Source organism: Budorcas taxicolor, chromosome 6 (assembly GCF_023091745.1).
Source record: "Budorcas taxicolor isolate Tak-1 chromosome 6, Takin1.1, whole genome shotgun sequence".
In the NCBI taxonomy this organism is placed as follows: Eukaryota; Metazoa; Chordata; class Mammalia; order Artiodactyla; family Bovidae; genus Budorcas; species Budorcas taxicolor.
This window is the reverse complement of record NC_068915.1, coordinates 75,453,140-75,464,617: the sequence shown is the minus strand read 5'-3', so window position 1 is coordinate 75,464,617 and position 11,478 is coordinate 75,453,140. Positions and strand designations below refer to the sequence as shown.

The 11,478-nt window shown below is 36.7% G+C and overlaps 1 non-coding gene across 1 annotated transcript; it reads left to right on the top strand.

The window, feature by feature from the left end:
• Nucleotides 1-10,363: 10,363 nt before the first annotated feature.
• TRNAC-ACA (transfer RNA cysteine (anticodon ACA)) lies at nt 10,364-10,435 on the top strand. The gene has a single exon. It is a non-coding gene; the product is annotated as a tRNA-Cys (tRNA).
• Nucleotides 10,436-11,478: the final 1,043 nt, after the last annotated feature.

Sequence of the window (11,478 nt, the reverse complement as noted above, 5' to 3'; positions counted from 1 at the left end):
ACAAGAATCTGAATCTTAGGCCTAGTATAGCTTGTTGAGCCTGTCATGGCTCAGGTCTGGTCCCTTAACAGGATGAACAAAACACCCTAGGGGATGGTGAAGCATAGAAGGACCCTGAGTCCCTGGGTAAACTCACAGAACAGAGCTGATGCTCAGCCTTGAATAGTTCCCTGTGACTTTTGATATGAGGAGAAAAACAATTAAAAAAACCCACTTCTGTATATTTTTGCTCTATGTTTTGCAATCTCTTTATCACAGTCAGTTTATTTCCTAGTTACTAAAACACCAATCCTATTTATTTGAATTTATATGACTTTTAAACCACATGGAAATAAAATAGAATTTATTAGTTGATATTCAATCCTTTCAGAAAAAAAAACTTGACTTAGAAATGTGAGAAATGTTCTGGTAATCTCTTCCAAATTTATGCTATTTTATGTATAAGCTTCTCTTTTTAAAGCCTGAACCCAGGTAAGATTTAACAAAGGACAGCACTGTTAGAGATAACAAGGGTAAGGCATCCTGCCTAAGCTGAAATCATGTAAGGAAATGAAGTTTTTCCTGAAGAGGTTTAAGAGAATCTGGTTGTCATGGAACATAAACTGTTTGATTGGGTCTCTGTAGTGTTTCCTAAGCATTTCCAGGGCCAAACGCATGTTTCCTAAGAGTTAAGATATAGTTTTGACAGTGACATCACAATTATGATAATAATAAAGCAATATTGCACTCATGTAAGATGATTTCTTAAAGAAGTCCCTGGTGAACACTGAATCCAGTGTAAGTGAAATCTCCTTAAAGAGTACCTTCCCAATGTTCCTTCCTTTGATCTAAAGCCAGTTAAACTCCTTTTGCTTCCTTCTTCCTCTAATCCACTTCTAAGACTCTCAATTGCCCATTCATAGCATAGATTACAAAGTCTATTTCTATCTGGATCCTGCATTACTTTTTAACTTCATGTTTTCTGACATACCTCTTGACCATTAGTATCCAAAAATATTGACCTCACTTTATAAAATTCAAAAATCAAAGGGACAAAAAAGGTCAAGATCTTTTCTACCTAGGATTTTTATATATGCTTTCTCTTTGTGAGATACTCTTCTGTAAAACCTCACATCTGACACTCCTTCCAGTGTCTACTCAGCACTTTCACAGAGAGAGAGTTCCTTACTACTCAAATGCATTTCCATTGCTTTCTTTTAATATCTGCTAATTTTTGCTCAATGGCGCTTCACAAATCTTATGATGGTTACATGTTTGAATTTCTCTTTTCCCCACTGACCTGTAGGTATTGTGAAGGCAGGCATTATGCCTCTGTTGTTCACTACTGAATATGTAGAGTCTGATCTAGTGTCTAATCAACTATAAATACTCAGTAAACTACTGAACTACCAACTGACATAAAATGGAAAGAACCAGGAACATTGAAGCACTCAAACAAAATGAAAGGAAAGTTAAAAGTTTGATAAGCAATTATAGCGATTAATAAAGAGACAAAATGTAATACACTGACTACGTTTTCGGTGACAGGAAGTTTTTGATATAGTAAATGTAGGGATGCAATTACATGCTTTCAAGGATGTGACTACTGAAGTGATGCTCAAAATTATCCATAGGAACAAAGTGTAAAACTCTTCTCTAGCATCCATTGATAGTAGCACATCTATCACCTTAGAGATATGAGAATCTTTTGCAGTCAACAGGGACAGTAATCAGAAATGTAGAGATAAACTAGTGATGGTGTAAGAATCTACCTCTCTTTGTCTACCTCAGGTAAAGGAGTGTATCTATAAATAAGAGAGAGATAAACAAAGAGAGAGGATAAGAGTGAGGGAAACGAAAAGGGAGAGATGACTTCCCCATTTCACTCCTACTGCGAGCACAGAATACCTGATGGGACTAGTGATGAAACTGTCTTCATCTGGTGGCAGAGCCCAGACTTTGCTTTAGACCTGCATCTCTAGATTCTCACTTTTAATCATTTTCTGCCATTGTGCCATTTGATCTATATTTAGTAGCTGAGTCTTTTTTTTTAATTTCAATTTTTACTTTATTTTACTTTACAATACTGTATTGGTTTTGCCATACATTGACATGAATCTGCCACGGGTGTACATGAGTTCCCAATCCTGAACCCCTCTCCCACCTTCCACCCCATATCATCTCTCTGGATCATCCCCATGCACCAGCCCCAAGCATCCTGTATCCTGCATTGAACATAGACTGGTGATTCGTTTCTTACATGGTAGTATACCTGAGTCTTATATTTAGTCTTTGTTGTTGTTCAGGCTCTCAGTTGTGTTTTACTCTTGTGATCCCATGGACTGAAGCACACCAGGCTTCCCTGTTCTTTGCCATCTCCTGGAGCTTGCTCAAACTCATGTCCCTTGAATCAGTGATGCCATACAACAATCTCATCCGGTGTTATCCCCTTCTCCTCCTGCCATCAATCTTTCCCAGCATCAGGGTCTTTTCTAATGACTTGGCTCTTCGTATAAGGTGCCCAAAGTATTGGAGCTTCAGCTTCATAATCAGTCTTTCTAATGAATATTCAGGACTGATTTCCTTTAGGATGGACTGGAGGGATCTTCTTGCAGTCCAAGAGACTCTCAAGAGTCTTCTCCAACACCATAGTTCAAAAGCATCAATTCTTCAGCACTCAGCCTTCTTTATGGTCCAACTCTCACATCTATACATGACTATTGAAAAAACCATAGCTTTGACTAAACGGATCTTTGTAGGAACAGTAATGTCTCTGCTTTGCAATATTCTGTCTAGGCTGGTTATAGTTTTTCTTCCAAGGAGTAAATGTCTTTTAATTTCATGGCTGCAGTCACCATCTGCAGTGTTTTTGGAGACCAAGAAGATAAAATCTGTCACTGTTTCCATTGTTACCCTATCTATTTGCCATGGAGTGATGGGACTGGATGCGATGGCCTTTGTTTTTTGAATGTTGATTTTTAAGCCAGCTTTTTCACTCTCTTCTTTCACCTTCATCAAGAGGCTCTTTAGTTCCTCTTCACTTTTTTTCCATAAGGGTGGTGTCATCTGCATATCTGAGCTTATTGATATTTCTCCCTGAAGTCTTGATTCCAGATTGTGTTTCTTCCATCCTGGCATTTTTCATGATGTACTCTGCATATAAATTAAATAAGCAGGGTGACAATATACAGCCTTGACAAACTCCTTTCCCAATTTTGAGTCTGTCCGTTGTTTCATGTTCAGTTCTACTGTTGCTTCTTGATATGCATACAGGTTTCACAGAGGCAGGTAAGGTGGTTTGATATTCCCATCTCTAAGAATTTTCCACATTTTGCTGTGATCCACACAGTCAAAGGCTTTGGTGTAGTCAATATATAGTCTTAATTGAAAGAAATTGGGTATGGGCAGGTGTGAGTAATATTATTCCACTTTTATTTATAAAGTTGAAACTCCTATTTGTTATATAGGTCAATGACTTACATTCATGAAGAAAAAGTTACAAAGTACTGCATGATTGAAAATTGTCTTTTCTTTGGCAGCATAATCTGCCATACTTTCTGGATGTTTGTCCAAATAGTGTAAAAAATAGCATATGTTGGGTATTACTACAACCTGTCTTTCATATCATATCCTTACTTAAGAATTGACAAATGGCAAGGATTAAAGGAAATTCCAGGGCAATACTGAGGTTTAGTCTGCTTAGACTTTTGATTATCTTAATTTGTTGTCGTTTGGATAGTATGTATGCAGTTATATCTAGTCCAGATGAGTCTGCCTTCCAATCCTTTTTCCTGTTTAAAGACAGATTGTTTTACAAAACAGCCAAACCCAAACACACATCATCAATCCACATATCAAGTTCTCATTTTACTGAATGAATTAGCTTCCTGGATTCTAAATGCTTAAATTATAGAAATGCTTATAGTTCTGACTTTCAAAAATACCTGAATGGGCATGTCTGCTGATCATGAATTTGATTTAGTAATAGAAACAAGTGAATATAATTTCTCTTGGAGGAGTAGTTTAATGATATTTATAAACTTACAAATATATTTCTAAAAAAAAAAAACGCTCTGATTGATTCTTCTACATAAAAAATAGAAAATGATTCAATATTATGAAATAATATTTTTATAAGCCTTCTGTGCTCTGTAATTCTGTTTTCTCATCTTTCTGTCACTGTGGGGATATTTGCATGAAAATAGTTTCTCTGTTGCTAAGAGTTCATCTGTTCCTGCTGCTTATTTCTCACCTGAAGTCACAATTCTCTGAATGTACATCATAATCATCTCTACATAAGCCAATTTCAGTGCCACAAACAAAGGATTATGCCTTCAACTGAGAAATAAACAGCAGGAGCAGAATAAATCTAAAAACCAAATATCTCATTTTATGGAAATATCCCAATTAATAAAAATTCAATTGAAAAATATTCTAAGTTATATATCAGCAGAATTGCCTTTCAATTGAAGTTTTTCAGTTTTTCGTGATGTTTCAGTGTGCTTTGTATTCAGGTTAGTTAAATCTGGTTTATTCACTGCTAGTTATGCCAGATGTCTTTTTATCCTTCTGTTTATGTTTAGCAGTCTGTCCCAATTCTATCATTTTTAATTATCTAAAGCCTTTATGCTAAGACTCGTATAGAAGTAGTAACTCCTCCTTGAAATCCATTGATAACAATTGAATAAAAAAGAAGACAGCAGATGGGCATGAGCTGCTTTGTGGACTCATATGGAGACTTGAGTGAACCTTAAATATCTGTCTATGTATTCCATATTTACTTGTAATTCCACTTACCATTGTCCCAGGTGGCACAGTGGTAAATAATCTGCCTGCCAATTCAAGAGATGCAGGAGATACGGATTTCAGCCCTGGGCCATGAAGGTCCCCTGAAGTAGGAAATGGCAACCCACTTCAGTATTCTTGCCTAAAAAATTCCATGGACAGAGAAGGTTGGCAGACTATAGTCCAGTCCGTAGAAAAGCCTGCTGGGCTACTGAACAACTGAACACCAACACCAACCAATTGTAGCTACACTACCATGATGCCACAAATTGCAACACTTCAGAGATTATCTCATAAACATAAATATATTAATATTTCAGTTCAGCTTCTTTTTGGATGATTGGAGTACTGAATAGAAACAAACAAATAATTTTCTAATTTACTGCCTAAATACATGATCAGTCATGTTCGACTCTTGGTGACTCCTTGGACAACTCAGCGGAAATGAGTTTGAGCAAACTATGGGAGATGGTGCAAGACAAGGGAAGCCTGGCATGCTGCAGTCCATGGGGTCTCAAAGTCGGACACGACTTAGTGGCTGAACAACAAAGAATGAGACAATGTCTTTTCAAGAAAGATAAATGAACAAATGGCACAATAAAGTTTAGTAGCTTTATAAGACACTTAATTAATTGGTGAAAGGGTCTGAAAAGTAAGAAGTGTCAAAATATACTTGGGAGAGACCAGAAAGTATAAGGATAGCAAGATTTTCATCTTAAAAGATGAATAGGCTTTAACCTAGAGGAGTTGGGAGAAGAATAAAAGAGGTAATAAGTAGGAGAGAAACTGTAGGCAGACAGAGCAAATGTGAAATAAAAAAGTCACCCAGGTAAAGCAGCACTGTATGTTAAATTAGAATAACTAGAGCTAAGTGCAAGAAGTCTCAAACTGTAATGTGCATAGTAACCACCTGGGAGGGCTTATTCAAACATAAACGCCAAGACCTCACAAGCCCCTTATTCTGATTCAGTAAATGTTGTCTAACTGAAAAGCTGTATTCCTATCAGGTTCCCAGGAAATTCTACAAACCTAGACAAACCTTTTGAGACACATGGTTGGAACTTAGTATGTTAGGTAAAACATGGTTATGACTGCAAGATATTTTATATAAGCCTTGAGTTAAACACAAAGTAAAACCTTGTATAGATACACAAAAGATATAGAGAAAAAGATAAAAGTATATCACTATTAAAAAAGGGTCAAATATCAAAGGAATGTATGAAGAGAAGGACAGAGAGAAAACAATTTGACAAAATAGCAAAACTTAATAAGTCCTCATCTATGAATAGTTACTTTAAATGTAAATTCATGAATCCTTCCAATGAAAAAGTCTAGACTGGTTGAATAGATAAATGCAAACAAAAAAAGAAAAATAAAAACAAACAAGATCTAGAGATATGCTGTCTATAATAAACTCAACTTAGATTCAGTGACATGCATAGGCTGAAAGGGATGGAGGAAGATATTCTATGTAAGTGGCAACCAGAATACAGCAAAGGTAGCAATACTTAGATAAAGTAGACTTTAACTAAAAACTGACACAGGAGACAAAAAAGAAATAATATAATGATAAAACATTCAATTAAAAAAGGAAGATACAAAAAATTATAAATGTATACACACCCAATATCAGAGAACCTAAAAGATAGATAGGTAGACAGATATAGCAAATATTAACAGCTCTGAAGGGAGAAATTGATAGCAATATGACAATACTAGAAGAATTTAATATCTCATTATAACAATACATAAAACATCCAGACAGACACTCAATAAACAGCTGATTTGAACAATATAGACCAAATGAACTTAAAAGACATGTTTGATGCATGATACTGGATGCTTGGGGCTGGTGCACTGGGATGACCCAGACGAATGGTATGGGGAGGGAGGAGGGAGAGGGGTTCAGGATGGGGAACACGTGTATACCTGTGGCAGATTCATGTTGATGTATGGCAAAACCAATACAATATTGTAAAGTAATTAATATCCAACTAAAATAAATTTTAAAAAATCTACATCTGGTTTATTGACTATGCCAAAGCCTTTGACTGTGTGGATCACAATATACTGTGGAAAATCCTGAAAGAGATGGGAATACCAGACCACCTGACCTACCTCTTTAGAATCTTCTATACAGGTCAGGAAGCAACTGTTAGAACTGGACATGGAACAACAGACTGGTTCCAAATAGGAAAAGGAGTACGTCAAAGCTGTATATTGTCACCCTGCTTATTTAACTAATATGCAGAGTACATCATGAGAAATGCTGGGCAGGAGGAAGCACAAGCTGGAATCAAGATTGCTGGGAGAAATATCAATCACCTCAGATATGCAGATGACACCACCCTTATGGCAGAAACTGAAGAGGAACTAAAAAGCCTCTTGATGAAAGTGAAAGAGGAGAGTGAAAAAGTTGGCTTAAAGCTGAACATGCAGAAAACTAAGATGATGGCATCTTGTCCCATCACTTCATGGCAAATAGATGGGGAAACAGTGGAAACAGTGGGTGACTTTATTTTTTGGGCTCCAAAATCACTGCAGATGGTGATTGCAGCCATTAAATTAAAAGACACTTACTCCTTGGGCGAAAAGTTATGATCAACCTAGGAAGCATATTAAAAAGCAGAGACAATACTTTGCCAACAAAGGTCTGTCTAGTCAAGGCTATGGTTTTTCCAGTGGTCATGTTTGGATGTGAGAGTTGGACTGGGAAGAAAGCTGAGCACCGAAGGATTGATGCTTGTGAACTGCGGTGTTGGAGAAGACTCTTGAGAGTCCCTTGGACTGCAAGGAGATCCAACCAGTCCATCCTAAAGAGATCAGTCCTGGGTGTTCATTGGAAAGTATGATGTTAAGCTGAAACTCCAATACTTTGGCCACCTGTTGCGAAGAGCTGACTCATTGGAAAAGACCCTGATGCTGGGAAAGATTGAGGGCAGAAGGAGGAGGGGACAACAGAGGATAAGATGGTTGGATGGCATCACTGACTCAATGGACATCGGTTTGGGTGGACTTCCGGAGTTGGTGATGGACAGGGAGGCCTGGCATGCTGTGATTCATGAAGGTGCGAACGTCAGACACAACTGAGCAACTGAACTGAATCCCAATTCTGGGAATATATCCTAGGAAGTGAAATCAGGATTTCAAAGAGATATCTTCACTCCTGTGTTCATTGCAGCATTATCCATGATAACCAAGATCTGAAACCACCTAAATGTCCATCAGTAGTTTAATCAATGAAGAAAATATGTTATATAAACAATAAAATATTATTCAATTTTAAAAAATGAAATACTGCCATTTGTGATAACATGGATAAACTTAGAGCATGATCATTAGGATAAGTTAAACATACAATGATGTCAGTAATGCCTAACGCTGCTGGGGAGCCACATTAGGCATTACTGACACAAAGACATGTACTGCATGATATCACTTACATGCAGAATCAATAATAGTCATAGGGACAAGAAGTAGAATAGTGACTTCCAGGAACAGAGGGAGAGGGAAACTGAGAGATGGTAATCAAGGAATATAAATTTCCAGTTAAGCAATATGAAAAAGTTCCTGAAATCTAACATACAGCAATGCAATAATAGTTAACGATACTAAATTGTATACCTGAAATTTGGAAAGGGGGATATGTGTGTGTGTGTGTGTGTGTGTGTGTGTGTGTGTGTGTATAAAATAATTGGTAAAAGGGTACCTGAGAAACCTGTTTCCACAATAACAAACAATTATAACCAGACATGCAACAATAGACTGGTTCAAAATTGAGAAAGGAGTACATCAAGATTGTATATTGTTACCCTGCTTATTTAACTTCTATGCAGAGTACTTTATGTGAAATGCTGGTTTGGATAACTTATAAGCTGGAATCAAGACTGCTGTGGGAAATATCAACAACCTCAGATATCCAGATGATATCACTCTAATCGCAGATGCAAAGAGGAACTAAAGAGCCTCTTGATGAAGTGAAAGAAGAGAGTGAAAAAACTGGCTTAAAACTAAACTTTCAAAGAACTAAGATCATGGCATCAAGTCTGAAAGAGTGACACATTTTATTTTCTTAGGGTTCCAAATCACTGCAGATGGTGATTGCAGTCATGAAATTAAAAGATGCCTTCTCCTTGGAAGAAAAAGTATGACAAAGTTAGACAGCATATTAAAAAGCAAAGGCATCAGTTTGCTTGCAAAGGTCTATAAATTCAAAGCTATGGATTTTCTAGTAGTCATGTACAGATGTGAGAGATGCACCATGAAGAATGCTGAGCACTGAAGAAGTGATGCTTTCGAACTGTGGTGCTGGATTAGAGTCTTGAGAGTCCCTTGGACAACAAGGAGATCAAATCAGTCAATCCTAAAGGAAATATTCATTGGAAGGACTGATGCTGAAGCTTGAGCTCCAGTACTTTGGCCACCTGATGTGAAGTGCCAACTCATTGGAAAAGACCCTGATGCTGGGAAAGATTGAGGGCAAAAGGAGAAGTGGGTAGCAGAGGATGAGATGGTTGGATGACAACACCAACTCAATGGACATGAGTTTGAACAAACTCTGGAAGATAGTGAAGGACAGAGAAGCCTGGTGTTCTGCAGTTCATGAGGTCACATAGAGCCAGACAGGACTTCGTGACAGAACAACAAAAGGGGTGCCTTCTTAAGTATTCTCATCACAAAGAAAAATAGAAGGAAGATGAAAGCTATGTAAGTGATAGATATATTAATTAGCTTTATTGTAGCAATTATTTCACAGTGTATGCATGTATCAAAACATAAATTTGTACATCTTAAATATACATAATTTTATTTGTCAAGTATTCATCAATAAAGACAAAAAAATGACTTTCAGGTGAATAATACAATAATGAGAAGATAATCAATACTTCTTCAACCTTGGTCATTGGACTCTGAGAATTCTCACAGTAGAAAAATTTGCAGTTGAAGACCGTAGTAGAAAAGAGAGCCTGCAGAGGTAGAAGTAATCAGTGATCAGAGGGAAATCTTTATAATTACTGTATGTGTGCTCAAATAAATAAAACAGCAACACAGTTTTTAAAAATATATTTGCTATAACAGAAGTGAAATTCTAATAGAATAAAATCATCAGTGTAATTTAATGTGATATCAACTTTACAGTAAATGTGCAAAATCCATGTAAACAAACAGAATGACATCAACAATTAGAAAGATTTGAATATTATAAATGGAACCATACCAATACAAAAAGACTCAACAAGTATATAAATAATAACTCTCCAAACACTAATCTACATGTGTACAGCAATTCCATTAAAATTTCATTTGATTTCTTATTCTAAGACTTAAATGTGGAACATTAAATGTCAAGTGAATCATATATCAAAATTCTTTGTGTAATAGCTATGACAGTGTAATGTCAGTACCAGTGTAATGTTATTACCTAAAAGTAGAATTCAATTTATGGAACAGACTAAGATACAGAAACAGATACTTTAAGCAAGTATGTTATAATGGCTGAATATAAATTATTAGCTGATCACTCTGCATGTGTGTGACCTCCCTATATCAAGAAAAAAAAAAAAAGAAAGAAAAAACAATTTAACTTCCTCTTCTGACTTCCCTTGTGGCTCAGATGGTAAAGCATCTGCCTACAATGCAGAAGACCCAGGTTCAACCCCTGGGTTGGGAAGATCCTCTGGGGAAGGAAATGGCAACCCACTCCGGTACTCTTGCCTAGAAAATCCCATGAACAGAGAAGTGTGGTAGGCTACAGTCCATGGGTTCGCAAAGAGTCGGACACGACTGAGCGAATTCACTTTCTTTCACTTACTGAAATAAATACTAGTACCTAGTTCACAGGATTGTTGTGGGGGTACTTTAAAAATTCTTGTGAAAGACTCTGAGATATAGAATGTATTAATATCGTGCACTTTCCTTTAATAATGTAGGTTGCAGATGTTTGCATATCAGTGAATGCACAACCATCCTATTCTTTTGATTGGATAGTTGGTGTTTCATTATATTTTGTCAAGCACTTAGTGCATAATATCTAATAAGTTTTCAATTTGTGGGGAGTATAAGTAATGTGAAAATGGGAATTTTTTCACAAGCTGCCTTATGCACATTATGTAAGCGATTCTTTCAGGTGGGCGAGAAACATTGGAATATTAGGTCAAGTAGTCCCCCACTTTAAATTACTGCAAATAATCATCAAAAAGGTGTGCATAGTTAGATTACCATCAGAAGTCCAGGAGTGTATTTAATTTACCTACATTTTCCCACACTCTAAACAATATTTAGTAGCAGTAACATTTTCATATATTTTAAACTATATTGGTAAAAATTATTTCTTGTTTCATTTCATTCTTGTTTAGCTATTCACAGAGTTGACCATCTGCTCATTTGCTTAATAGATATTAATAGCTTTGTTGTTGTTGTTGTTGTTGGATCTTACTCTCATCATGGTGGTGGTTTATTTGCTAAGTTGTGTCTGACTCCTGTGATCTTATGGACTATAGCCTACCAGGCTCCTCTGTCCATGGATTCTCCAGGCAAGAATACTGGAGTGGATTGCCATTTCCTTCTCCAGGGGATTTTCCCAACCCAGGAATCAAACCTGGGTCTCCTGCATTGCAGGAAGATTCTTTACCGACTGGGCTAGAAGGGAAGCCCCTGCTCTCTTCATATACTCTGCCTATTGTCCTGTATGGCACATTGTGTTTGTTTTCCTGT